At 47.5% G+C, this 5,181-nt stretch overlaps 1 long non-coding RNA gene across 1 annotated transcript; it reads right to left on the bottom strand.

Annotated features, from left to right (window-relative positions):
- Window positions 1–569: 569 nt before the first annotated feature.
- Window positions 570–4,810, bottom strand: LOC135447232 (uncharacterized). Its single transcript, XR_010440026.1, has 3 exons — window positions 4,603–4,810; window positions 3,293–3,417; window positions 570–3,188 (listed from the first exon to the last, which is right to left on the bottom strand). It is a non-coding gene; the product is annotated as an uncharacterized LOC135447232 (long non-coding RNA).
- Between the last annotated feature and the right edge of the window lie 371 nt (window positions 4,811–5,181).

The raw sequence follows: 5,181 nt of genomic DNA, 5'->3' as shown, positions 1-5,181 counted from the left end.
GCCTGCTCAGGCAGCAGCGGCCGGTGCACAAAGGCTGCCCTCCCTCTGCCCTCACTCTGCCCTCACCCTGTCCCTGACTTCAGCCGGAGCTGAGTCACCTCACTGCTGCCAGGAGCCCTTCAGAGTCCCCTCACTGGTGGGACAGAGGGTTGCTGGTGGTGGGAGTTTTTCTAAGGGTAGTACCTTGTAGGTAACCAGTGCTGGGTGCTGGGGTCTGCCTGGGGATTGAGGGCACAAAAGGAGATTTGGCGGCTGAGAGGGGATGCTGGGGTGTTTACTTCTCTCCCTTCTAGGAGCATATTTCATCCCATGAGAGGGTCTTCTCCATTGCAAGGAAAGAAAGAACCCCCTGAGGACTGAGCCTTTTCCCATCTGGTGCCTGGGGTTGGGGCTGTCTGAACAGGGTGTGCTGGGGTCCCTCTTGCCCTTCTCTGTCTGCAGACCTGAGCCAGGCCCATTTGGGGGTGTCCAGTGTCCCTGCAGACACCAGCACGGCATTTTGGGCTGCTGCGGCAGCCAGCTGCTATCAAAACTCTTCCCCCGGTGTGGAGGCTACACAGGCTTCAGGGACACGCTCTTGTGGGGGCAAGGTGGCACTGAGACTGCCCCCAGGGCTGCCCCAAGGTACCCAGAGCTTCTCAGCCATTGGTGTGACCAACATGGGCACTGGTGTGACCTACAGGCAAAGGTGGTCTGTGGGGTCTAAATACCCCTCCAAGGCTTGGGAAGAAACTGAGTCTTGTCAACTTCTTCTGGAGGGGCAGAGGGGCTGTGGGGTTGGGCTGAGCTAAGGCACCACGACCGAGGGAAGAGGCCACACGAGCCCATCCCATTGCAGAAGAGCTCAAGTATGATAGAAATGTCCAGACTGTGTAAGTTCTCCTAGCACAGTGCTTACCCTCAGTGCTCAGTAAACAAGCAACAATAAAACAATGCAGATGTTTTCTGCGTAAGGTAATAGAGTGTATGACTCTTGAGTCAAATCTGGAAGCAGTTAAACCAGGCTCCTTGGAGCAGTGGCTCTGTGTTGCAGAGCACCATGGTGCTATTCACATGATTTTTAATGCAATAAAATTACACAATAATGCAATACAATAATAATAAATTAGAACAGAGACGGTTCTCAGACATACCAAATGAGGAAAGGCAAAGTATCACTCTTGCAATCCCAACTCATCCATAACCCTAGGCAAACTGCTAGATTTTTCAAAGCAGCTTTGATAATTTTTTTTTCTTCTTTCTTTTAGTGTGCCTTTTTGGGCCACTCTGGAATCACAGTTCTCTTTGGGAAAACAGCATCCCTGTGCTTTGCTTCCCTCACTAGTGAATGCTGAAGAGGGAATTATAACTCCACCACTGCACATGAGAAAATCAGACACCGTGCAGATAAGTGTATTAAATTAAATTGGGGCTTTGCAATTCATTTTCCGAAGGTCCAGCAGGGACCACTCAGCAGGAAATAGGTGCTGTCTCTGTCCTGGGAGACAAGATAGGAAATGTGAATTCCTGAGAGCACAAACCCGGTGAAGAGCTGGCAAAATGTACTTGCAGCCCAGCTACAGGGCAGCCAGCCTCCCTTGTCCCAGGGAGTTACAGCTCTTTGCTTCTCCTGCTTGGTCTCTGCCAGCAGTGGGAACTCCTCGATGCCATTCCCCAGAGCAATGGGGAACCTGTCAGCTCACAATCCCAGTACCACAGCCTTCACATCCAGAGAGACGCTCCCCTGCCCTCCCTCCTTTCCTGGTCCCTAAAATATCTCTATCTCAAGGAAAAGCAGTTTAGCACATCAGCAGTCATGTTCAAATTCCAAGGCTAAGCACGGAGCCTGGGAGAGAGAGAGGGGCAAAAAAAAAAAAAAATCAGGTGCTTCTCAAAAACAATCAACCTGATTCACATGCAGCTCAGCAGCTTTTTTGATGGCTCAATTCCAGATTTCACAGCTATTCAATAGTTCTCTTGTGTAGCTGATCCTTGTCTTAGAATTCAGCACAACTCAATCCATTTTCCCTTTTCTTTCTATAAACACCCCCCTCCTCCTCTTCCCCTCCCTTCTTTTTCTTGATTTACATCTCTAGGGAGATGGGAATGTGAGGGAGAAGCTTGTAGCCTTCCTTCCTGGGGGGCCTTGAACTGGTGTCCCCTGTCTCAGGTTCCCATTGTCCCCGCTGCACAAGCTGCAGCCCCTCTGCACTCCAGCCCTACTCAATTGGAATTTAAATGCTTCATGATTGTTGTCTCACAGAATAGGAAAGTGCTGCATTAAAGAGTAAATTACAGCAGACAAGTAACTGCCTTGGGAAGGAGTGTGAAAGGAGAGATGAGACCAGCACAATGCCATTTGCAAAAGAGGTTTTTTCCAAAGATGAAACAATCTTCCTGCTTCAGTCTCCTAAGGATAAATATGATGTGGACAGTGTAGATAGGGAGCTTTGTCTGGGAGGAGAAATGCATCATGCTCAGGCCAGAACAGGCCCATGATGTGCATCTTGGACTCAGATATAAACTGTGTCCTGGAGCCAACAGCATGGCTGGATCTGAACCTGACATCTGGTTTCTTACATGGGCTCAATCCAGGCAGTTTAATGTGGTCCAAAGCACTAAGCAACTTGCAAGAAAATTAAGATAAGAGGTTTACTCATTTCCTTGTTTTTGCTGCTTTTTAAGCACAGGCAAAATGTTGAGTTTGCTCGTGGTATCTCCCACTTAATGCTGAGACCACCCCAGAGATCAGCATCCTCTCCTTAGCCCCTCTGGTGATGACAATTTGTTGTTTAAACAATCTATTTGTGCCACTGGGACCCTTTCTCCCTTCCCTGTGCTATATCTACCTCAGATCTGCTTCTGCTTAGTCCAGCCTCCACTTTAGTCACTCCTAGGACAGCCACATCAGACCCTGAGGTATTTTTCCAGGTGAGGTGTCTGTGAGAGCAAGATGCTGAGCTGACTCAGCATGGAGCTAGCAATACCCTTAGCAAAGAATTGCTTTCTTGCCTGAAGGACAAATTGTGCCCTGGTAGTAATACAAAGCAGTCTGTGTCTTCTTTTGAGTTACAAGGATACTTGCAGCTACATTGCTCATTTGTGTAAGATGGGGTTTCTCCACCAGGAGTGGCCGAAAATAAAGGCTTTGACACTTGAGAAAAGCACAGGGAACTGTTAAAATTATGATTAGCATTCATCCAGAGCATCTGAGGGAGAAACAAAAATGAATTAGTCTCAGTGGCTCAGCCACAGTGCCAAGATCAGAACAGAGACCAGCCACACAAAAAGGGAGCAAAATTCAAGTATTTACCCTTGAGAGATATTGATGACATCTGTCTCCTTAACATTTTAGTCACCTTTGCAGAGCTTGTCATATTAATAGAGGATTCATGAATTAAACCAGCCAGGTGGTGTAAAGCATAGGTCACAGAAGTCCTAGGAAAAGCATCAAAAAATGGCATGTTCACTGAGAAAGAGAAAAAAAGATCAGGAGAGTTACTCTCCTCTTTGCTCAACAGCATATGCCTTTCAAACTGTTCACTGAAATAAGGTGCCATGGACACACAGGAAAATAATGCACAAATATGATTAAAAGATGAAAAAACCCCAGTGTGCACACACAGAGGCAAGCAGGCAAGCACACAGTCCTTCCTACTCCAAGATCACAGTGTATGCTTTCCCCCAAGCCGGCTCCAAGTGGCTCCTGTTTAATTACTCCTCTGGAACCAGTGGAGAAAAGGCTGTGCCAGTAATTCTCTTTTTTTTCATTTGAAACTACATGTGAGAAATGCCCCTTGGCTCAATGTTGAAAATGAATGTCTCACTGCTGAAATAAATTTTTTTCTTACTTTTTTTTCTGTGCTTTTTTATTTAGTGATTGTTCTGAAACAAGGCTTTTCAGATGGTCTTCACCAGAATTCTGATACTTCTCCTTGCCTTTGCATGTTGTGAGCCCCAATATTGTGATAAAATTGGAATGAGCACAGTGTATTGTTCACAGTGAGAATATTCTGCATTTCACTCAGAGTTGGGTCTACTTTTGGAGACTACAACCAGGTGCTCTGCAAAGCACACCAGGGTTTACTGAAGTCCCACAGAAATGTCAGCATTTTGTCCTTTTATATCCAATTCTACATGTAAGTTTTGCAGGCAGGGAATAATTTTTTCAAAATGCCTTTTCCTAATCAGGTGTCCTAGTTCTCTTGACTTGCCAGACTCAACACTATGTTGATTCAGAGCCCTGTGGCCAAAACCAAATTCTGCTGAAAACAATAGGAAAACTAGGCTTGGAATCAATGCATGCACAATGCAAAATAATTTGCTCTGAGGACTTTTGAGGACACCCAGCGGGGTGTCATCAGAGGGCTGGCATCCTCTGGGAGGCCTGTAGCCAGCTCAGGGTGTGCCAGCACCCTTCCATGGCCGTGCCTCAGACCTGCTCCCGTGTCCCACAGCACACGGAGCTCTGCTGGGAGGCCACAGGTGAGGAACCTCCTCCAGGCATTTAGAGAGCTGTGCCTTTCCACAAAGGCATGGATCAGGACAGGAGCCAACCAGGAGATGATCTAGGGATGTAGTAGATAAGTTCAGCTCACATTCTCTTCAGGCATTTTCTCTTACCAGAAGCAGCAGCCTTGGCCTGCTCATGCATTGTCACCAGCGCTGCGGCCATATCCTTTGGGCAGGTGAGACATGACTGTGGTCCATGAAGAGAAAGCTGATGGTGCCCAGAGTCAGAACAGAGGTTGCAAGCATTGAGATCCCTCTTTCTAACTTCTCTGGGGGCCAAACTCCCAGTAGCAGAACCTCCAGCCCCTGTGCACCCTTTCTCTTCACTTGCTGCGAGGTCCTTAAATTTCCCCTACTGCTTTAAAAAATGACATCACCTCTCAGGTGTGCCCTGTCTGCTGCACTCATCCATTTGCCCCAATCCTGCAGGATTTCTGCCTGCTACAGGCAAGCAATCTGCATAGATGTCAATTAAACCAACCCAGTGGTGCCTCCAGATTTCTGCTAGCACTGAGAGCACTGGCAAAGAGCTGCTGCATCTTCAGTGGCATCTGCCTCCACCTCCCAGGCAAATGCAAACACCAGGCTCCCAAGCACCAGCCCTCACTTTGAATTTCTCTGCTTTGCCTGCTTGTCTTCCAGCTCTTTAGCATGTCTTGAATGTGGCTTATTGTCCGCTAATAAAGAAAA

The sequence above is a fragment of the Zonotrichia leucophrys genome, chromosome 4 (assembly GCF_028769735.1).
Source record: "Zonotrichia leucophrys gambelii isolate GWCS_2022_RI chromosome 4, RI_Zleu_2.0, whole genome shotgun sequence".
In the NCBI taxonomy this organism is placed as follows: Eukaryota; Metazoa; Chordata; class Aves; order Passeriformes; family Passerellidae; genus Zonotrichia; species Zonotrichia leucophrys.
The sequence above is the reverse complement of the archived record's forward strand: the minus strand, read 5'-3'. Positions and strand labels throughout refer to the sequence as shown.